A 25,037-nucleotide genomic window follows, 5' to 3' on the forward strand; every position below is an offset into this window, starting at 1 on the left:
TATTATTTTTGATTGTGGATTTTTAAGTGGAGTGAGAATTTAGAAACATTTCTGAAAGTGATCTGAGTGTACAATAATATGTCTAGGTTTTGCAGTTGATAGTTCATCTCCCAATAATTTGTTTTTTAGCTTACACCTAACTTGACAGAACATTTTAAGGGAACCACATTAAAGCCTCACAAAGTGTTTCATTTAGTTTCAATTAAGTACAAACATTTTACACATTTATTTCATTGAACACATAATATTTTATATACGATATCATGCCTAATATAGATATCAAGTGTAACAAATGTAAGCATGTTTTGGAAAAACATAACTGACTCTTGGTAAGCGTACAACTCAACTGATGTGAACAGAAGAGTATGCACATACGGTAGAAGGAACCTGTCAGTGGTTAGTGTTTAAATGGCTATGGATATGTTGTATATTTGACAGAGGACTAGACAATGTCAATTAATCTAGAAAGTCACTTAAACAAGCTTTTACTGCATTATCACATTTCCATTAATGTCAACTTTTATTTCCAATCCTTTTTGCTTTGTTTTTTTTTTTTTTTGCTTTATTTGATGCAGAAAAGTGATGACAATTTAATAGCCTTTGAACATTGTCCTTTTATCCATAGAAGTATCATTATTTGTTCCTTTGAAGTTTGTATCATAAATCTGAATTTGCCTCTTACTGATATTGCAACAACTTTGTTTAATACTTCTTATCTCTTTGTTTTGTTTTCTTTTATGGCCTGAGTTTCTCTGATTTTTTTTTCTTTTTTAATTTGGAAGGCCTTCAAATTGCTAGAGATTTATTCTAATACTTTAAAAAACTTTCAGGATTCTGTATTACTCAAAATATCAGCTATGATAGCTATTGACCTCTTCTCTATAAGATGGAGACTTGGAAAACTTTCAATGTCTTTAATCTCTCTTATTAATTTATATTTTGTAACTGGATTTTCCACCATTACTATACTTCCCTGTCTCTTTTGTGCATGCTCTCTCTCTTTCTCTGTCTCTCTGTCTCTCTCCCTCTCTCTCTCTCTATATATAATATATATGTGTGTATGCGTGTGTGTGTGTTTTAAAAATAAATGAATATATATTTAATGCTCACTAACAAATTAATCATTTGTGGGCTATAGATTTTGATTTATGTGTTCGTTCACTGGTGTATATCTTCAAACAGTTTCTTTCCCCTTGAAATGTCACATAAATGATGTAGTTCCTACATCATTTTCTCAATAAAAAATTTCTATCCCTTGCTAATTTTCCAGAATCGTGATTTAGTAGACTATAGATTTCATGAGTCAGAACCATTTCCTTTTAATATTTGCAAACATTGGTAGAGATTATCTAGCATTTAATAAAGTCAAGTAGAAAAAATGATGCGATCAAATTGCTTTTTTCTTTGTGGGTGAAATGTCTCTTCTCTTTGGATGCTTGAAGCGTTCTTTCTTTGTCCTCAAAAATTGAATAAACCCAGATTCAATTGAGATGACAATTCTCATTAAATAACTTCACCTAGATTTTATTTATTTGAATCTTCTCTTTTTTTCTTAGTCTAGGTAAAGTTTTGTCAATTTTGTTTATCTTTTCAAAAAACCAACTCTTATTTCAGTTGATCTTTTCCACGGTTTTTCTTGACTCTATTTAACTTATTTGTGCTCTGATCTTTATTATTTCCTTCCTTATAATAACTTTGGGGTCAGTTTGTTCTTTTTCTAGTCCCTTGAGGTGTAAAGTTGGGTTGTTTATTTGAGATATTTATTTTTTCTCTGATGTAGGTATTTGCCACTATAAAATCCCCTCTTTGAACTGCTTTGCTGTACCCTATAACTTTTAGCATGCTGTGTTTCAATTTTTGCTTGCCTCAAGCTAATGTTTGATTTTTATTTTGAGGTGAATGCAGTTTATATATGACTAGGGAAATACTCTTTTAATACGCTTTGGATAGCATTTTTATTCCATCTGTTCTGTTTTCAAATAGGATTTGCCAGGAAATCCTATTCCTAAATGTGGATTTCTGCTGTCTATTCTCAATGTCTCTTACTTTTCTTTACAACATATTCTGAGTGATTTTTAAAGCCTCTTATCCAAAGCAGTGATTTGATTTTTTGACACTTTTGATTCTACTTTTATTTTTCAATAGCTTCTAAGCTTATATGGCCTCTAATACCATTTTAAGCTCTTCAGAGATTTAAACAAAATATTTTAGCTTAAGCCCATAACCTTCCTTTTCATGTAAGCGTATTTGCTTATCACGTTTGAATCTATTTTATTTAATTTTCTTGAGAGAGGAAAGCAGTTTTTAAAATGGTTTTCTTTTGCTGCCTTTAGTACATCTTCAAAAGCATACTTTTGTACCTGCACTTTGCATATTATGTTTAGTTTCATGTTTATGTTGCAGAGTTTCTTCATGAGTTTTTATAAGACTGACTTTGTATTGGGGCAGCTCTAACCGGGTCTTCCATCTGCTCAAAAATACTAGACGTGAATTCTCCTTGGTTCTCCTCTTTGTCTATAAAGGTCTCATAATTAGCCCTTCAAAATGTAATTGAAAGGCAAGATTTATAGTTAAATGTTATGAGTTTAATTATTAACTAGGCTGAGGAAGTATACAGATATCTGCATTTATGGTGAATTATTTCCTGTAAAGTTAATTCTTACTATCTTTTGAAACTACTAAATTCAGGCTGATTTTCCTTATTTTGTTTTCTCTCCAGTCTGCTTTTAATCCAAGAAAGTTTGGCTGTATATAATCCTTTTGTTTGGATTTTAGCTTGCTCAGTGTGGGAATGCTACATCCTGCAACTCTCTGGGGTTGTAGCCAAATGCTTTCATCATAGGTGCTACTTCATGGCCTTAGAGTGCTGTGAGGAATAAAACTTAAAGTGACATATCTTTTATCTTTCCCATGACAACACAATTCCTCTAGCCTTTACTGTTTCAAATTAAAACCAGTTGCCGAAATTTTCTTTGTTACTTCTTGCAGAACTATTTTGATTTCTTGTAAAACAGGAGTTGTGTATTAATCCATATTTTTTTTCAGTCTGCATTATATCTTGCAGGTATTCCTGTGTTGGCGTTTGGCATCCTCCTTTGTTTTTAGTGTTATTCTTGTTTCTTTTGAATCATCACAACTGGTTTCTGAGTTGTGGAATTGGAAAATATACTCATTGATCCTGAATGCATTATCTTTTCCAGAAGACACCTTCAATATGAATTTTGTTACTGTCTACATATTGTTTTATTCAGCTCTTCCTCCTTCACTCATTTTACAAAGTAATTAGTTTAAATATTCTCTTATTTTCTCTTTCATATCTAACTTCACTGTGTCTTGTAAAGAGCCACTTCAAGGGGGTGACATTCTTTGTCTTCTTTTGAATATATCATGACTCCCTCCCACATGAATAACCATAATCGAGGGAAATTCTGTCATATAACAAAAACACAAAGGACAGTGCTTGTTTTGTTGGACATTTTCAATGAATTTGAGTTCCAGTCTCCTTCCACTTCCTGGTGCTTTTATCATCTGTTTCCTTTTGTCCTCTCCATCCTGAAAATAATTGCTGAACATTCTCTATAAACATAGATTTCTTGATACCTGAAACTCCTATTGCTTACAAAGCCACTACTAAACTATGTAGTAAACAATTGTTTTCTGCTGCATGTGTATTTACTTGGTTTCTTTATACATTCCTAGATAACATATAGCTAGACTAGCTGTGATGACACAGTACATACTCAGGAATTAAACTGATTAATAAAATGGGACTATTCTTTGCTTTTTTGATTTTTATTATATATCATTAATTTTGGATTCTTCTCACTTCATGGAACTCGTCTTTCTTCTACTCTTCCTTGTGTCTTGGGGGTGTTAAGAATACCTAAACAATATTGAAACTATTTTTTTGAAAGGAAACCCCATGAAAAATGAAATGAGTATCTATTTGACATTTTTGGGTTTCAGCTGGCGTCATTTTTTTTTTTAAATCAAAGCAAAATATTTTCTGCCATTTTTGACTTATGTGTGAAAAGGAAAGTCAATTTATTTTTTAAAAAGTACACTGACTCTTAAAAAATTCTATATTCATGCAGAAGGCAGAGTCATATATTTCAAAATTTCAAAAGGAAAATTAATCTAGAATTAAGGAGAAATGATACATTATGTTATAAATGATTGTGGAATAATGTCTGTGTTAGCAAAGAAGTACATCTTAGTTTTATACAGTCTCAGTGCCCTAGTTTGTTTCTAACATTGATGAAATACATAAGGTTCAACTTACATCAGAGCAAATTATATAGTGGGTTAGAAAAGAGATCTTGTTTCGCTAGCAAGAAATATATGTACTGAGAATGATGATTTCCAAATGTCCAATCATCATTCTCAGTAAACTATCGCAAGAACGAAAAACCAAACACCGCATATTCTCACTCATAGGTGGGAATTGAACAATGAGAACACATGGACACAGGAAGGGGAACATCACACTTTGGGGACTGTTGTGGGGTGGGGGGAGGGGGGAGGGATAGCATTGGGAGATATACCTAATGCTAGATGACGAGTTGGTGGGTGCAGCGCACCAGCATGGCACATGTATACATATGTAACTTACCTGCACATTGCGCACATGTACCATAAAACCTAAAGTATAATAATAATAATAATAATAATAATAAAAGAAAAAGAAAAAGAAAAAAAAAAAAAGAAATATATGTACAACAGACCAGTTATAATGTCTTTCCTTCCAAAAATTTTCTGTGTAGAGTATTATTTTTTCAACAATTTCTTTGTACTTTAAGCTAAAATAATCTTACTGCAACTTAAAACTTTTCCCTGTACCATTGTATTTCTGTGAAATTGGAGGCATCATTTGACTACAGTAGATGCTGTCTTTTCAATCACTGGATAAATGTAAAGGAACCTGAGAAGAATACTGCACAAATGCCTTCCCATGTAACTAATACATTCTTCTACTCTGATTACAGTGGGATATTATTTTATTTCTTCCTTCCTATACTCATTCCCTGTTAGTTTAGGATCATATTTCTTACATAGTTTAATACAGAAAATCGAATATATCAGAGGGAAGAGTTCAAATTAACCAAAGAACAGTTTTTGCTATGGATACAGATTTTGCAAAATCATAACTGAATATTGACAACGATTTTCTTTTATTTTGTAGTAATGCTTTCGGCTCTTTTTTTGTTTCTGAAGTGCATTTGTATGAACATACTAGTAAAATTCTACATTGTTGGTATTCTGTTCTTACGTTACCAAGCATTTTGGAAAAGTACAAGAAAAAGACAAGATTCAGCATCACAACAGAAAAAAACAAATTAATCCAATTAAAAATGGACAAAAGATCTGAACAGATATCTCTCAAAAGAAGACATACAAATAGCCAACAGTTACATGAAAAAATATTCAACATCTCTAACCGTCAGAGGAATGCAAATCAAAACTGTAATGATACTTCTCCCCAGTTAAAATGGCTTTTATAAAAAAAAGACAGGCAATAATGGATGCTAGTGAGGATGTTGGAGAAAGCGGAACCCTCGTACTCTATTGATGGGAAGGTAAATTAGTACAGCCACTATGGAGAACAGTATGGAGTTTCCTCAAAAAACTAAAAATGGAACTACCATACAATCCAGCAATCCCACTGCTGCGTTATATCCAAAAGAAACAAAATTAGTATATTGAAGAGATAGCTGCACTCCCATGTTTATTGTAGCACTATTCACAATAGTCAAGATGTGAAATCATTCCAAGTGTCCTTTGATAGATGACTAGATTTAAAAAAATGTGGTGTATATACACAGTGGAATATTATTCAGCCATAATAAAGAATGAGATCCTGTCATCTGCAACAACGTAGATAGAACTGGAAGATGTTATATTAAGTAAAATTAGCCAGGCAGATAAGGAGAAGCATTGCATGTTCTCATGCGTATGTGGGAACTAAAAAAAATTAAATTCATGGAGATAGAGAGTAGAATGATAGTTACTGGAGTCTGGGGAGGGTGGTGAGGAGGGGGATAGGGAGAGGATGGTCAATGGGTACAAAAATACAGTTAGATAGAATAAGAGCTAGTGTTCTGTAGCACAACAGGGCAACTATAATGACAATTTATTGTATGTTTTAAAAATAACTAGAGGAGTGGCTATGAAATGTTCCTAGCACAAAGAAATGATAAATGTTTGAGGTGATGGATATCTCAGTTATCCCCACTTAATCATTGCACCTTGTATGCTTGTATCAAAGTACCCCATAAATGCATACAACTATTACGTATCCATAATAATTAAATAGTAAAAAAATTAAAAGTTCACAATTTCAAAGCAAAACCATTGTAATTTTCATTAATTAATGTTACTACCTCTGACTTTGGAAATTTCAGATAATATATGTTGAGTCTGTTGGTGACAGTCAGAGGCAAATCTGAGCTTCTCTTTATTGTAGTTATGTGATTATAATAAAAATTAAAGAATGTAAGTCAATGTTTATATAGACTTTAAAAAGAGCAAAATATGCGTAAGAATTTGCAAAATATGCTGCATTATTTTTCTGTTGGTAGCAAAATTATTCTTCGTCATGATAAAATTTTGGTCCAACACAGTCCTTAATTATTTTTATGAATCATCAAGTATTCTATTTTAAAGCATTTTCATGTTACTTTACTGAGCCATTTTGGGTATAACACTTTGGATACTAGCTAAAAAGAATGTGTAATTCCCATCAATATTAGATTTCTCAATCCTTTGACTTAAAGCGAGTTTCTTACAGTCCTAAAATCTGGTACAGATATGTTTAATAAGTTAAAAATCAGGTCCTTGTCACATTCCATGCACTAATGCAGATAGATTCTGCCTCTGTTACCAGTCTACCTCATTCCATTTGATTCACTCTGCTATGAAGATTTCTCTCAAGCATTATGAAGAGAACTGTATTGTGGCAAAGACTTTAATGATAAACTCCTTCTCTTTCCATGTATTTTCTGGACTTATACCCATGTATTCTTTATTTTCTGCATATCTTTTGACTTTATGAAATTTTTAATAAGAAAAAACATAATTATAATTTTGTTAAAAATTGAGAAAATGTAATTTGGGTAATTTCATAATTGACTGTTTTTTTTTCATAGCTCCTGTTGAAGTGTTTAAATTTATTTAGTAAAGCTTGTAATGTCATCATGTACACATTTCAAATAATTCATTTTGTGTCTACGGGTAGGGAGCAATGTAGTTTTAAAGACATTAGTCATTTCACTTCATGTCATGAATAATACATTTATGTTCTTTGTTGCACTTTATCTGATCATATATGTGTGCAGCATGTTTCCTCTTTTGCTTGCGTATTGTAGCACTTATGATGTATTATGTATAGGCAGTTAGTTCTGTTTATTTTTTTAGAGCCTGTGATCAAACCATTCTGCAGTGAAGTGGAAAAGTGAGTCATGCTTAGGAAGATTGGGATCTTTATTAAAGATAAAACCTGGTTCTAACTGTGTTAGGATGAAGGTATAACTAAAAATAGTAATTTCTATATCATATATCTAAACATTTAAAAGTTATAAATCAAGGTAAGAAAATGATTACAAAATATGAGCTATCCTCCCTTGATGAATATGCATTTGGAATGAACTGGAAGGCCATGTTAGAATAGAAGATTCTTAGAATACTTAGATCTTCACAGGTATACCGAGATATAGGCCTATGGCTTCTTAGTTCTTTTGCTAAGATCCTTTTTGCATTGCAAGATGCTTGGTGCCTTTTGTACACATGTGTGTATACTTTGGTCCTCATAGGCAAGCTTCATCCATAGCTTCCCACTTAGTAATTCCAGAGTTCCAAGCTCCCAGAGCCTTGGCCTTGCAGTTCCCTTACCCATGTGGAGGGGCAGACCTGAAGAAGGGCAAGAGCAAACTGCTAAAGCATGCCCTCAGGCCTCATGTTTACATGGCACTGCTGAGAGTACAACACAGAAATTTAGTCATTTGCTTTACTTAATGGTTGCATTGCTTTAAAGGTTGCGCGTGTCTATGTAGATTTTGCAGTCCAAACAGAAAATAAACATTCTGTCCATATATTTACCAATGGATATTTTAGAGGTAACATGGGTCACCAAGGAAAATATGACTTGTGCTAAGATAGGTTACAAATCACGTAATTTAAGGAAACTTTTATCGTGGCAACAAATATACATCTGTGTATTTGTGCAATGTAGTTATTACTATAATGTTAATCACCAATTCAATATGATTTCCTGTTTTCTGTAAGTCATTTGACATTTGTAGTTTTCACAGAATGCAAGTATTTTTTAAATATGTATGAGCATATAAACATCTTCACTTATAAAGGTTTTTTCTAGTGGTTTAGATATTAATCTGCTGCAAAGATATCCTTTGATATGAAATACAAAAGTCAATTGTATAGATGAGAATAGGTAACCAGTAGAATTAAATGACTGCATTAAATTAGATGTTTGATTCATTTATCTTCAAATCTAAACAGATAATAAAGTAACTAAAGATAATTTTCAACTGCCAGTAATTCTGAAATAGGAAGAACAGTGAACTCCTCCTGGGATTACACCACACGGAGAAACCACATTCTTCCTTTTTAACTTTGCTGGAATATTCTATCATCACAGTCCTCTAATCAGAGAGAAATATTTGCTCAGATCAATTGTAGATTATTATATGCCACACCAGACTGACTAGTATGTTACAAGTACACAGGCAAGGATTAAGTGCTCCTTCACTCCTTGTGTTTCATCAAACCACATTTCATACCCTTATTTGAAAGCTTATTCCTTGTTCTGTAACAAGCATGCATTAGACAAATGGCAATGACAAATCAACTTTCTATCAGGCCAGCCAAAGACTGTCTACACTGTTGTGCTTAGTAAGCGGACAAAAGGGCAGGTTACTCAAGAAAAGGCAGGTTGTAGTTTCACCTGAACAAATATGTAGGGAAATGTATGAAGTGAGATCTTGAAGCGACTTTGTGAACATGAGTTTGGGTCAGATATTAGCTCATTTTGCCTGTAGAAGTTTTGTTGTTGATCAGTGCTTACTGACTATAAGTGATTGTAACATCTGTTCCAGGCATGCCAAAATCAGTTTCTAAAGGGATTCTGTTTGCTGCTATGGTCTTCCCTGGTTTTTCAAAAGCGCTTGTCCAGTGGTGATGAGCATTTTTTCATGTGTCTTTTGGCTGCATAGATGTCTTCTTTTGAGAAGTGTCTATTCATATCCTTTGCCCACTTTTTGATGGGGTTGTTTGTTTTTTTCTTGTAAATTTGTTTGAGTTCATTGTAGATTCTGGATATTAGCCTTTTGTCAGATGCAAATCAAAACCACAATGAGATACCATCTCACACCAGTTAGAATGGCGATCATTAAAAAGTCAGGAAACAACAGGTGCTGGAGAGGATGTGGAGAAATAGGGACACTTTTACACTGTTGGTGGGCCTGTAAACTAGTTCAACCACTGTGGAAGTCAGTGTGGCGATTCCTCAGGGATCTAGAACTAGAAATACCATTTGACCCAGCCATCCCATTACTGGGTATATACCCAAGGGATTATAAATCATGCTGCTATAAAGACACATGCACACATATGTTTATTGCATCACTATTCACAATAGCAAAGACTTGGAACCAAGCCAAATGTCCAACAACGATAGACTGGATTAAGAAAATGTGGCACATATACACCATGGAATACTATGCAGCCATAAAAAAGGATGAGTTCATGTCCTTTGTAGGGACATGGATGAAGCTGGAAACCATCATTCTCAGCAAGCTATCGCAAGGACAGAAAACCAAACACCGCATGTTCTCACTCGTAGGTGGGAATTGAACAATGAGAACACATGGACACAGGAAAGGGAACATCACACAGCGGGGCCTATTGTGGGGTGGGGGGAAGGGGGAGGGATAGCATGAGGAGATATACCTAATGTTAGAAGACGAGTTACTGGGTGAAGCACACCAACATGGTGCATGTATACATATGTAACTAACCTGCACATTGTGCACATGTACCCTAAAACTTAAAGTATAATTAAAAAAATAAAAAAAAGCACTTGTATAATTTGTGATAGTATTACAGGGATCGCTTTAGAGCAGGAACTTGATCTCAATAATGTCCTGGCTTCATCTCTGTGGTCATAGGCCTGAATGAGAGAATTTCTTACTAATGAAACTTGCCAATCGGTGCCTCAGCCCACTCATGTGCTGGAAGAGAGAAATTTTTGCATTTGGAAGTTAAAATCCCTACTGACTAGAAATCCTCAGAAAGAAAACTCAGTTGCGATCCACTGGGTTTAGCAGTGCAGTGACATTTATGTGCACACGTTTCTATCATTGAAAGTAAAATAAATTACATGAATTAATTTCAATTACTTTATCAAATAGATTTGCAGGATTTAATGACATTTAAATAATTAAACATGAACTATAGAAAGGAACATGTGTCTGAAATGAGATTCAGTCCTAAGAGAGTAGCAGAATTTTTTCTCTGAAGGGTTTCTGTACTGAGAATGAAGATAAGTGTTCAGTATTTTTAAATCTTAAGTGTCATTAAATTTCAGAAATAGGCCCAAAATTACAAATTGTAGATTTTTGCTTAGGGCCTACCATAAATTGAGTATTAGTAGATCAAGTGACAGTCTCTCCGATTGCAAGCCCTTATTATAGAGTTTCTTCTTTTATCTAAATGATTCAAGAAACTATATGCATGTGGAAACTATGCATCAGATTTTTGACGTATGAGGCTAGAATTGGACAAGTTTTACTGGCAGTAATGGTGGTGGAGTGCAAGTCTCAGAGTCAGCCCTGAGGAGTTTGGGAGCCTTTTTGATCTCCTTTCATTCTGTTGAATCCATGTTAAAATGGACATTAATGGCATATTGTATTTTGAAGTAGATAAAGTTGGTATGAGGGGTTGTTTGAAAAAAATGATAATAATGGTAATGTGGAGTCATATGTAATTTCATACCTTTATGAGTATGAGCAGAGAGATTCTTCATTATTTCTCCTAACTCTAGTAGCTGAGAACCAGGTCCTGCCCATAGTATGGGCCCCAGACCCCAATCTACTGTACACATCTGAAAGTCTGCTTGGTTGACTTCTTTCACTCATTTCCATTAACGATTATTTTCTTATATATACTTTTTTTTTATTATACTTTAAGTTTTAGGGTACATGTGCACAACGTGCAGGTTAGTTACATATGTATACATGTGCCATGTTGGTGTGCTGCACCCATTAACTCATCATTTGTATTTTTTAATCTAAATTTCAGTTTTAAAAATATCCTCCAAAGGAGGCTCCAGTAGACATTGAGACCTTAACTTCAAACAAGTGAATTTAAAATAGCAGAAGCAAAAATAAAGTAATGATACACGAAGAAGTAGCATTTAAATAAATAGCCAGTTAGAGTACCTAATAAAAGATGAGGAAAGGGAGTTGTGACAATGAGTTCAGAAGACTTGGAGAGTCATTCATGAGAGAGAGGCTGTGTGGAGTGGTGGAGGGAACATGGGCTTTAAACCCAAGATTGGTCAGATTCCAATTTCACCCTTTGACTAATTTTTATGTGAATTAAGACAATTGCTTGCTTTGGACCTTAATTTGGACCCCCAAATAGAATGAGAACAACATCATCTGTCTTTAAGAATTTTTGTGGTATTTGTGAATAATATATACAAAACTACTGTTAATAACACACAATATCTTTTATATGAGCACTTAATAAGTTGTATCTATTATATGAAAATACTAAGGGAGTGTAAGAGATTGGATAGATGAAAATTGCAGAAGTGGCACAACTCAAAAAAGAAATGAGCATTTACAGTTAAAAATTCCAGATAGCTATCGTACTTGGGAAATGAGGGTAAATGTAGAAATAAGATTTGGTAGAGGGAAATTGAAGAGAAGGTGGTGAGAATGTAGGCTCAAAACCCAGACTACTTGAGTTTAAATCCCAGTTTTTTCATTTAAGAGCTGTGTTTCATCAGACAAACTACTTATGTACTCTGTATTTCAGCTTACTCAGCTGTAAAATGGGGATAATGACTGTCATACCTCCTTCATAGGGTTGTTCTAAGAACTGAATTTGGTGATACTTATAAATCTAGGACCTAGCACATAGCAAGCCATAAGTCAACAGATTTCTTTATGATTTTGTTGTCCTGACCACTTTTTGATTCCTTTCCTTTTTGTACTTTCAGACATAGTAAAGAGGAAGGTTACCTTAAAACTATTTTAAAAAACCACATAATTGATTGATTTCTAGTTTGGATGTAAAAAGTCACAAAAGACCATTAGTCTTAAATTAATAACCCAAACAAACCAGATAAGGTATAAAAATGATAGTTTAAAAAACATCATAAAGCTGAGCACATAAAGAAACCCAAATGAACAAGACATCAGAGAGTGAGGAACTCTTTATAGGATAGAAGAGATTTATCACTGTTCTCCTTTCTAGAAGAATTAATCACAGACAGGATAGGCAGAAACCAGCTGACCTGCTAATGCATGTTTAATAACTGTGTGTGGGCTCTTGTAATAGATTGGAATTACAAGGGCCCCAGCCATAGAGCAAATTGCCATCCCACCACCAGTTGGAAAATAACAGTTAAAAATATGTAATAGCATCAAAAACCTTGAAGAAGAAAGAATAAATCTAATAAAAGATATGTAACACCTCTACACTGAAAATTATAAAATATTTGGGACAGAAATTAAAGATCTAAATAAATGGAGAAGTATAGCATGTTCCTAGATAGGAAAATGCAACATTGTTGAAATGTCTAGGCTTCCTAAATTGATATATAGACTCAATGCAATCTCTATCAAAATGTCAACAGGCTATTCTGAAGAAATAGACAAGATAGTTCTAAATTATATATGGTAATGAAAAGAAAATAGAATTGCAAAAACTATATTGAAAAAGAACAAAATTGGAGGACTTAAGACTACCTGACTTCAAAATTTACCATAAGCATATAGTAATCAGGGAACTGTGGGATTGGCATAAGCATAGGCAAATAAATTAATAGAACACAAACAAACCACAAATACTCAGTAAAGTGATTTTCAACTTCAAATACGTAGTCAAGTGATTTTCCAAGAAGTGCCAAAGCAATTCTTTGGCCAAAGTCTTTTCAACAAATGTTGCTGGAACAACTAGATATCTACATGGAAGAAAATGTAATTTCACTCTTATTCCATATACAAAAATTAATTCAAAATGGATCCCAGACCTAAACATGAGACTTATAAAGCTTCTAGAAGAAAAAAGAAACATATCTTCATGACCTCAGGTTAGGCAAAGATGTATTTGATAGAACACAAAAAGCATCAACCATAAGAGACAATAAGTTAATTACTAAAATTAGGCTAAATTTAAAATTCTGCTCATCAAAAGACTCCATTAAAAATTAATAAATAAATCTCAAACTGATAAATAAAATTCAAAGAATTTCTGACAACAGACTTGTATACAGAATAGATAAAAATTTCCTACCAATCAACTACAAAAAGACAACCCAACTGAAATATGTGCAAGAGTTAAACACTTCACAAAAGAAAATCTATGAGTGAACAATAAATACATTTAAAAAAGTCTTTAACATTACTAGATATAAGGCTCTGCAAACTAAAGCAACAATGAGATGCTATACTAAACATCCACAGGAGTGGCTGAAATTTAAAAAACTGAAAACATTTAATTTTGGTGAGAATGTGGAATGAAGAATCTCTCATATGTTGCTGGTGGAGTGTAAAGTGATAAAAATGCTTAGGAAAACTGGCAGTCTCTATGACCTAGCAATACTACTCATAGGTATTAACATGACGTGTAAAAAGAAATAGCAACCAGATTTATAATAACAAAGGCTAGAACAATCCCAGATATCAAGCAATGGGAGACTTGATAGATAAATTGTAGTATATTCATACGATTGACCACTATTTAGCAGTTAAAACCATTGATATACAGAACAACATGGAGGATAACCAACAGCGTTATATTAAGTGATAGAAAGGATAACCAACAACATTATATTAAGTGATAAAAAGTATATACTGTAGGATTTCGTTTGTACGAAATCTGAATACAGGCAAAAGTAACTATGTTGATAGAAATCTCATAGTTGTTGTGGAGATGGGGACAGAAATCGACTGGAACAGAGCACAAGGGATTTTTTAAATGTATTTTTTCAATGTACATGGCTGTATATAATTATTAAAGCTCATCATACTGAACAGTTGAAGTTTGTGCATACTATTTTTTTTTTTTTTTTTTGAGATAGAGTCTTGCTCTGTTGCCTAGACTGGAGTGCAATGGCGTGATCTCAGCTCACTGCAACCTCTGCCTCCCAGGTGCTAGTGATTCTCCTGCCTCAGCCTCTGGAGTAGCTGGGATTACAGGCACATGCCCCATGCCTGGCTAATTATTATTAGTTTTTGGATTTTTAGTAGAGATGGGGTTTCACCATGTTGGCCAGGCTGGTCTCGAACTCCTGACCTGAAGTGATCCACCCACCTCAGCCTACCAAAGGACTGGGATTACAGGCATGAGCCATTGTGCCTGGCTGTGCATACTACTGAGTGTTAATTATATCTCAAAATAAATAAATAAAAAACAAGTGAAAACAAGCAGAGAAAAACGTAACCGATCGTTGGTTAAAAAAAGTCACAGAACAGCCAAAAACAGTTTGATCTCCAAATGGTGAAAAGAGAAATCAAAGAATAACACATAAAGAATGCAAAAATAATCATTTGCTGCATTTGCTCATCGGTAGAATGGAATCATGCCCCCAGTACAAAATCCTTTTGTCCTGAAATATGTCACACTGTCAGTGCTCAGCCATCCTGAACTGTGTCTCTGATCCCCAGGGTGTTCTAATCTTTAGTGCAGCTGATTTCATATGTTTAAATTGACTAACTTTCCTGCTTTGTAGTAAATACAACAAACTCTGCAACAACCCCACATTTTATGCATCTTAGATTTTGATCAGAAAGCAATTCCATGCAATACAACCAATCAGGTTTTTATTGCTTGACCCCCTATTTTGCCAAATATGTGATAAGGTTAAATGTGGAGATATTTCAGAGGCAGAAAGTATATACTGGACTTCAGTGAGGTTAGATGAAGGATATTTGAAGCTCTGCATAAGGAATAGCTTGATGGAAGCAAACTCTACTTAATGGAACATGATAAATTTTCTAAGGCTGTAAATATTCTATAATGACTTGATAAATAATTCTATGTACTCCTGTATTTTAGAAATGCAGTTTCCTGCTGCATTTTAAAGAGCTGTAAGTCTGCTACCTTCAAAATATGTGCATCCTTAGTTGTCAACCTGTTTTAAGGACATATCATGTTCAAATGCTTTGGAATTATTTTTATTACTATGTTGGTATAATTATGCTGAGTGCTGAAGTCAGGAGTGACAGCTATTGAGGCACCACAGTAAGTTTTTTTATGCTACTGTCACTCCAGTTTAACCTTTTGCCTGAGGAAAAGATATTCTCTCTTTCCTAGATTAGCTGAAAAGCATCTAAATACATAATTTGTGGTGCTGCACTCATTCAGATCACCTTGGAATTCAAGTTACATATAGCTTTTAGCAAGTTTTCTCCTGCTAGGACTTTTGGGAAAAAAGTACAGAGTTGTGATGGCATCATTGGATTGAACTCTTGTGTTGATTTAAGATGCCTCCATTAGATATTTTGGAGCTGCCTCCATTCTCAGGGAGAATTATTGAACTGAGAGAGTGTTTTGCCTTGGGACCATGGCACTGGTCCATAAAGCAGAACAGATGCTACTTTTTTCTTTTAGGTTTTTTTTTGGTGTGGTTTGTTTACTACACTGAAAAAATGGCTCTCTTTTTCCTTATTTGAGTGTATGATGCTTAGCCTATTTGGGTGGATAGGAGGGATATTAGCATAAGTGACTTTTTTTCTAATTTATCCAGCTGATGCTAAATGGCTTTCTATAACACCTAGATAGAAAAAAAAAAACCAGTATATTATACACACACACACACACACACACACACACATATATGTACATAAAAATATACAGATGCATATAAACATATACATATATGTCCTTTTGCCCACATGATCTGTCCAGCTATTATAGAAGAATATAGCTGGTTAATTGACCACGTAAGGATTATTCTTTAGCCATAATTGTCCCGTTCACAGAGCATTTTGCAGGACAAATGAGCAGGATAAATCAAAGTGGACATGTGCATAACTTTGACCAAAGAATTTTACCTCTAAATATCTATCCTATAGAAATATTTGCACGTTCTTAAAGATACATGACATTAAAACATTTTTGTGATATAAAAAATTTGAAAAATTAGATGTTCATCAATAAATTATGGTGCATTATTTCTATCAATATTGTGCAGTTACAAAAATAATGGTATAGATGTCTATGTAGACAGATATCTTCAAGAGGTATTGGTAAAGAGAAAATGCAATTCACTGACCATAATCCCATTTATAATAAACAAAAAAACCCACAAACAACTGTCCTTTATGTATGCTCAAAAGTTTCAGAAAGAAATTTTAAACTGTTATTTCTCTAAGGAAGAGAGAGGGATTAAGATAGAAATATTGAAGGAGAATAATTTTTTTCTCCATACTTTTATGTTGAATTTTAAGATTGTATTTAGGTGTACTTGTTTCTTTAAACAGAAGAAAAAATGGGTTATTTCCAAGACTTCTTTCTAAATAATTGTTATCTATTTAAGAAGCAGCAAATTACAAAATTAGAACAAAATTCACAATAATGAAAATATGATAATGTAGAAGACATTGATAGATTGAAAAGATTGCTATTTAAACGTGTAGCTTCACAATTCATATGAAAATATCTTAAAACAAATTTTTCATTTTTTTGTAAATAGTTAAAAAGGGAAATATGATTATTTCCTTGTTAGAGTATGAGATAGCTCTACTGCATGTATTTTATAAGTGATTGTTTATGTAGCCATCTGTAGTAAGTGAGTTCAATGGTGACTCCCCAAAACATATATCCAAGTCCTAATCCCCAGAACCTGTGGATGTGATATTATTTACAAATAAAATATTTGCAGATGGGACTAAAGATCTTGAGATGGGACCAAGATCTAATGACAAGTGTCCTGGTAAGAGACAGCAGACAAAGATATAGATAAGGCCATACGAAGATGTAAACAAGTATTGAAGTGATGCAACCACCAACCCACTAAGGCCTGGAGCTACCAGAAACTGGAGGAGGAAAGGAATGATTCTCCCCTAGAGTCTTTGTGGCCCTGCTGACATGTGGATTTTGGACTTTTGGCCTCCAGAACTGTGAAAGAATAAAAAAAATCTATCGTTTTAAGCCATCAGGTTTATGGTATTTTGTTACAGCAACCACAATATGCCATCCATCTCCTAAATAAATATTTGATAGGTTTAACATGCAGAAGACGTCTGAGAATTTTAAAACCAAGATCATTTCAAATTTCCTGTTAAATTTTGAGAAAAAGAGAAAACCCACTAAGTAATTGCAACATTGACTAACAGAGAAATGAACATCATCCTCTGTGTTTTCCCAGAACCACTGAATGCTGGAAGATTTCTTAGAGATCGTCTGGTCCAGCGGTCATACACAGAAGAGCCCATAGGTATCAAAAAAGAGTCATGAATGTTGTCATTTGGCTGAGCATAGGACTGAAGTTAGTGGTGAATGGTAGTAAAGTAGTAACTGCTCTACCAAATGGCATTGCAAATAAATCAATTAGAAACCCCAGGAAGCCAAAAGAAATATATCTTTATTTGGCTACCCATTAAAACTCAGGGGCTTCTGTGAGAAGAGGAGGGATGGAGCAAGATGGCAGAATAGAAGCCTACAACATTTATATTCCCTGCGGAAACACCAAATTTTAACAACTGGATACAGAAAAGCACCATCACAGGTACCAAAACTCAGGTGCGCAATCATAGTACTTGGTTTTAACTTTGTATCATTGAAAGAGGCATAGAGAATGGTTGGAGAGACAGTCTTGAATCAGCGACATCACCCCTTCCCAATTTCCTGGCAATGGCTCTGTAGTGCAGAGAGCCTGTGCATTTAGCAGAGGGAGAGCACAGTGACTGGGAGGCGTACACTGAACTCATTGCTACTCTGTCATAGCAGAGAGAAAAGCCAGCCTGGACTCAGCTAGTGCCAGCACATGGAGAAAGCATTTGTACCAGACCTAGCCAAAGGGGAATCACTCATCCCATCGGTCAGAACTTCAGCTTCTTGGAAAGCTTTGGCACCATGGGCCAAAGTACTCTGGAGTCTTAGGAACTTGAAAGGCAGTCCAGAAGGACCGCAATTCCTAGGCAAATCCTAGTGCTGGGCTGGGCTCAGAGCCAGAGGACTAGGGGGCACATGACCGAGGAGACACCAGCTGGGGTGGCTGAAGAAGTGCTTGAGCCAATTCGACTCCAACCCTAGGCAGAGCAGCTTGTGGCAACAAAAGTGTCCTATTTCTTCTACTTAAGGTGAGGAGAGCGAAGAGTAAAGAGGAATTGTCTTGCATCTTGTTTACCAGCTTAGCCACAGTAGGATATGGCACCAGTCAGGGTTATGGTGTCCCCTTTTCAAGCCCTATCTCCCATATGACATTTCTAGACACATGTTGAGTCAAAGGGAACCCATTGCCTTGAAGGAAGGACCCAGTCCTGGCAGGATACATCACCTAATGACTAAAGAGTCCTTGGTGCCTGAATAACCAGCAGAGATAACCAAGTAGTATGCTGTGGTCCTTGGACTCTGAAACATGCTGACTGTAGATGTGACTCAGCACATTCCCAGCTGTGGTGGCTACAGTGAAAGACGTTTCTGTTTGAGAAGAGCAGAGAGAAAAGTAAATGGGACTTTGTCTTTCACCTAAGGTGCCAGCTCCACAAAGTGGGGTAGAATCATAAGCAAAAGTGTGGGGTTCCCGATTCCAGAGCTAGGCTCTTGGACAGCCTTTCTAGATCTGCCCTGGAGCCAGAGCAGAGCCCATGGCTCTGAAGGCTGAGTTTCAGGACTGGCAGCATTCACCACAAGATGAATGAGGAGCCCTTGGGCGTTAAGTGAACATCAGTGGTGACCTGGCAGAACCCCATGATGGGCCAGTGGTGGTGGTGGTGCTCACAGGGAGGCTCCTTGCCTGTGGAAAGGAGAGGGAAGAGTGGGGGAAATATATATTCTGGTTTGAGTGTCAGCTTAGCCACAGAAGAATAGAACATAAGGCAAATTTCTAAGGTTCTTGACTCTAATCCCTGGCTCCCAAGCAGCATCTCTGGACCTGCCTGGGGGAACTCAGCATCCTGAAGGGAAGGACACAAACTGCACTGGTTTCACTTGCTGATTGTAGAGCCCTAGGGCCTTGAGTGAACAAAGGTGGTAGCCAGGTGGTTGTTACAGTGGGCCTTGGGCAAGACCTAGTGGCCGTGCTAACACTAATATGGTGCTTTCATGACCACACCCCTAGTTCCAGAGCTCAGCACAGAGAGAGAGAAACTCTGTTTGGGAGAAAGTAAGGGAAAAGAACAAGAGTCTCTGCCTGGTTACCCAGAGAATTCTTGCAGATTTTATCCAAGACAACCAAGGTGGTATTTCTATGAGTCTGCAAAAACCACAGTGATATTGGACTTGGGGCCCATGTTCCTTCAAATACCTGGAAATCCTCAAGAAGGACAGGCACAAACATCACTGATCATTAGAGAAATGCAAATCAAAACCGCAATGAAATACCATCTAACGCCAGTCGAATGGCTATTATTAAAAGTCAAAAAACAGATGCTGGTGAGACTGTAGAGAAAAAGAAATGCTCATACATTGTTGGTGGGAGTGTAAGTTAGTTCAACCATTACGGAAAACAGTGTGGTGATTCCTCAAAGACCTCAAGATAGAAATAACATTCGACTCAGCAATCCCATTACTGGGTATATGCCCAAAGGAATATAAATTGTTCTGTTATGAAGACGCATGCATGTGTATGTTCACTGCAGTATTATTTACAATAGCAAAGGCATGAAATCAACCTAAATGCCCATCAATGATAGACTGGATAAAGAAAAGGTGGTATATATACACCATGGACTACTCTGTAGCCATAAGAAAGAATGAAATCACATTATTTGCAGGGACATGGATGGAGCTGGAGGCCATTATCCTTAGCCAAATTAATGCAGGAACAGAAAACCAAATTCCTCATGTTCTCACTTATAAGTGGGAGCTAAATGCTGAGGCACATAGAGGGGAACAACACACCTAGGACCTATCAGAGGGTTGAGGGTGGGAGGAGTGAGAGGACCAGAAAAATAACTAATGGGTACTAGGCTTAATACCTGGGTGATAAAATAATCTGTACAGCCAACCCCCATGGCACATGTTTACTTATGTAAGAAACCTGCATATGTACCCCTGAACTTAGAAGTTTTTTAAAACTGGGCAAGAGCTCTGAATAGACATTTATCAGAAGAACACATGCTAATGACAAACAGGCATATGATAAGGTGTTCCATATTATTAATCATCAGAGAAATGCAAATCAAAACTACAATGAGATCTCATCTCATCCCAGTTAAAATGGCTTTTATCCAAAAGATAGGCAATATCAAATGCTAGTAAGGATGTAGAGAAAAGGGGACCCTTTTACACTGTTGGTGGGAATGTAAACTAGTATAATCACTATGGAGAACAGTTTGGAGGTTCCTCAAAACACTAAAAATAGAGCTACCATATGATCCTGCAATCCCACTCCCAGGTATATACCCAAAAGAGGGGAAATCAGTATATAGAAGAGATATCTGCACTCCCATGTTTGCTATAGCACTGTTTGCAATTGCCAAGATTTGGAAGCAACCTAAGTGTCCATCAACAGATGAAAGGATAAAGAAAATGTGGTCCTTTTGCACGATGGAGTGCTATTTAGCCATAAAAAATGAGTTGCTGCCAATTACAACAACATGGATGATACTGGAGGTCATTATGTTAAGTGAAATAAGTCAGGCACAGAATGACAAACATCACCTGTTTTCACTTATTTGTGAGATGCAACAATCAAAACAATTGAACATATGGAGATAGAGAGTAGAAGGATGTTTACCAGAGACTGGAAAAAGTAGTGGGGACACTGGGGGGAGATGGGGATGTTTAATGAGCATAAAAATATTTAGAAAAATGAATACCTAGTATTTGATAGCACAACAGTGTGACTATAATGAAAATAATTTAGTTGTATATTTAAAAATAGTTCAACAGTTACAACTGGATGTTTTTTGTAACACAAAGGTTAAAAGCTTAAGGAGATGGATACCCCATCTCCATAATGTGATTATTATATATTGGATGCCTGTATCAAAATATCTCATGTACCCCATAAATATATATACCCACCTGTTCCCACAAAAATTAAAACTAAAAAATTTTTTTAAGTGAAGAAAATGGAATCTGTAAGAAAATTTGCTGTTCCTGCCACAATATCTAAGTAGCAGCTCAACCTGGAAAATAGTCCCAGCTTCCTCCTACCTACTCTAGTGTGCTTCTGTCTTCTAATATCTCTTTATCTTTGCTAATCAGAATGGAAAGAGACTAAGATGTATTGGCCAGCATGAGTCAGACACCATGCCAGGTTCCTTCAGATACGTAATCTCATTTAATTTTCCCAACAGCTCTGTGAGGTTGGTAAGTTTCCTCCAGATTCAGTAACTTGCCTAAGGTCACTCAGCTAGTCATGAAAAGTTCCACTGACTGCAGAGCCTCAAACTGGTTCCAAGACATAATATTGCTTCCAAAGGAGGAAATAACAACTGTGAGGCTTTGGCGGAAGTACAGATATATTCTTTCTATAGAGAGGTCATAGTTGTTAATAGTCACATTAATTTTTAATATGCTTGAATTAGGAAAAAAAGATGTTTCTTCAGTGATACAATTATCCTCACTATTTCTTTTCCTGATATTCACGTATGTAAGTTCTTCTTTCACTTTTTTGGCTTTATGAAAATTTCCTTTCCCTTAATAAATCCAAGACAACAGCCTTATTGTTTAGATTTTTATAAAATTATTTTCCAGCTGCCAAAATTATCAAATTACTTTTGGAATGTGATCTATTTCCTCTGTACTTGTTAAATGAAGCAATTCTTTTGTGTATCTGTCTTTTTAGTTAAACAGTTGTGCCTTTACAAATTCTGTCTTTTGGATTTTACACATGCTTTAAGAGCTAACTTTGGCTATGCTAGAAGAAAGTCATTTGTTTTTTCATCGACACATGGGGAAAATGCACTTTTAGATAATATATTTCGAGAAGGAGCCTTTTGCCTGTAGTCATTCTGCCAAATGCCATGGGAATTTTCTAGTTGTTTTCCTCATTTAGTTAACCAATAAATATTTATTCATGGCCTATTATGTGCTCAGCATGGTACTTGTAGACTATTTTAGATGTTTTAAAAGAAATATGAGAAGAAATAAATAAATCCAGCATTTAGAAGCCTACAACTGAGCTGTGGAAATAAAACTAACATATGAAGAATCATAGATGTGGGTGCCTAATAGGGCATCAGAAACTAAAAAATCAAACAGTTTAGTATGAACCAAAGTAGTCAGAGAAGATTTCATTGAGATTGTGGAAACTGAGACTAGAATATTCATAAAATGGAGGACATAAATAAGAGCATATTATTTTTTTGTGTGTGGTAGAGAATAGAATTAAAGGAAATGTAGAAATTTGTGCATTTGCAGGACAATGAGTAGATTAACCTCATTAAGGAAAAATAAGGTAAATAAGAAGTAAGAAATAAAGAAAATAAGGAATTAGGTATGGTAGCCAAATGGTGTGGTTCCAAAACACATTAAGTGTTTCAGAAACTAGTCTAAGGAGTTCAGATTTGAAATCAGATGATAATGAATCTTTTCATCATTAAAAATAAAAAGATAAAAGGAATTATTAAAGAAGATGTAGTGGAAAAGCGTATGACAGTTTTATTAAAGAAAAGGCAAGGTCAGCCCTCGAGTCCAGTAAATATATCAGCTAAAATAGTGCTGTGTTGATCTGGTTGTGTGATAGAGAGGGCTTGGACTAGAGTAGTGGTAGTTGGAATGAAAGGGATAAGGCAAATTCTTCAAAGAGGTATTGAAGGAAGAAACAGTGGGAATTTCTTAGAGATTAGAGAATGGAGATGCTATAGGCAGCTGGCAAGAATGTACTATGATTGAGTAGGGAAGGAGATGCATATTTACTAATGGCCAGATACTAAATGTCACAGCCGAAGCAGTGAGGATATATGAGACCAAACTATAGGGAGAAAAATGGAGGTGTGAACTTAGAGAACACTCCACAGGTAGAAACACAGTGGAGAAGCTAAGTGGCATCAAAGAGATGGAAGAAGCCCTTAAAGTGCCAAAGATGCCAAAGAATGAGGAAATGTCACTAGGGGGTTGTTCATAGCAGCAAACACTTTAAGATGTTGAATGACAAGTCTGAGGAAAGGCAAAGGTCATACATTTAGCAGAAAGAGATAACTGGTAACCTTTGAGGAAATAGTTTCTTGGAGTGGTATGCACTGAAGTAGATGACAAAAAGGATAAGAAGGAATTAGAATCGTTAAAGAGAGGAGGTGAAAGATGTAGATCAAATATTTTAGGAGCTTGACAGCAAAACCAGAAAGGAACATTGTTTAGCAAATATAATAGATAAGTGGGAACAAAAGAAAAATGTTATGATAGCTATCCTCCAATATGGCATCCAATGATCTTAGTCTCCTGGTATTCACGCCCCTCTGTAGTTCCCTTTCACATGGAATAGTGCTGACTTGTGTAAGCCATAGTAAATTGAAAAAATAATGGTGTATGATTTCTGATTCTAGGTAATAAAAGTGTTATAGGTTCTGTCATGCCCTTTCATAGGTTGCTCATGCTGGGGGAAGCTAGCCATCATGTCATGCTGACACTCAAGTAACTCATAAAGAGGGACTTCTCCAACCAGCACCATGGCAGAGACCTGTCTTATGTGCAGATTTTCCAGGCCCAGTCAAGTCTTCTGATGCCTGCAGAAATGGCTGACATCCTGACTGCAACATCTTAAGTGATCCTGTGGCAGAACCACCCAGGTAAGCCACAACTGAGTTTCTTTCCCGCAGAAACTGTGAATTAATAAGTGTTTATTGTTTTAAGTCACTAAGATCTTAAGTGATCCTAAGGCAGAACCCCCAGGTAAGCCACAACTGAGTTCCTTACCCACAGAAACTGTGAATTAATAAGTGTTTATTGTTTTAAGTCACTAAGATCTTGGGTAATTTGTTATGTGATATTAGACAACTAATACAGATTTCTTTAGATGTTTTCTTTTATATATGTGTATCTTTTTTTTTAGTTTATGAAAACCTGAATATGTTTTAAGGATTATTGAAATGATTCAAGATGACAACAGTAATAAGATAATTGTAATACTAAACTCTGAGTAGATGGAAAACTAGAGGAACCAAAATACAGCTGGGGAGAATTATTTTCTTTTTTTTTTTTTTTTGTTTTTGGGGGGCAGAGTCTTGCTCTGTCGCCCAGGCTGGAGTGCAGTGGCGCAATCTCGGCTCACTGCAAGCTCTGCCTCCCGGGTTGATGCCATTCTCCTGCCTCAGCCTCCCGAGTAGCTGGGATTACAGGCGCCCGCCCCAGCACCCGGCTAATTTTTTGTATTTTTAGTAGAGACGGGGTTTCACCGTGGTCTCGATCTCCTGACCTCGTGATCCTCCCGCCTCGGCCTCCCAAAGTGCTGGGATTACAGGCGTGAGCCACTGCGCCCGGCCGAGAATTATTTTCAAAAAGCAGAGGTGGGCTATTTTCTGAGAGTAATGGGAAGTCCCAAATGATGTAGATTCCCATTCCATTTTAAGATGAAGACAAGAATGCCTGAAATAATTCATATAAGATCAGATCAATTTGCTAAATACTCCACATGTACATAACTCTATATTATTATTGTTTTTTGAGATGGAGTCTCA

At 35.6% G+C, this 25,037-nt stretch overlaps 1 long non-coding RNA gene across 1 annotated transcript in view; it reads left to right on the forward strand.

Moving 5' to 3' along the window:
• The window catches only part of LOC134761777 (uncharacterized), a 412,845-nt gene extending 388,696 nt beyond the window's left edge, over positions 1–24,149 (forward strand). Inside the window, exon 3 of the long non-coding RNA XR_010140885.1 lies at positions 23,947–24,149. This is a non-coding gene — a long non-coding RNA (uncharacterized LOC134761777). The remainder of the gene's footprint in view (positions 1–23,946) is intronic.
• The last annotated feature ends 888 nt before the right edge of the window (positions 24,150–25,037 follow it).

This window comes from Pongo abelii, chromosome 6 (genome assembly GCF_028885655.2).
Source record: "Pongo abelii isolate AG06213 chromosome 6, NHGRI_mPonAbe1-v2.0_pri, whole genome shotgun sequence".
In the NCBI taxonomy this organism is placed as follows: domain Eukaryota; kingdom Metazoa; phylum Chordata; class Mammalia; order Primates; family Hominidae; genus Pongo; species Pongo abelii.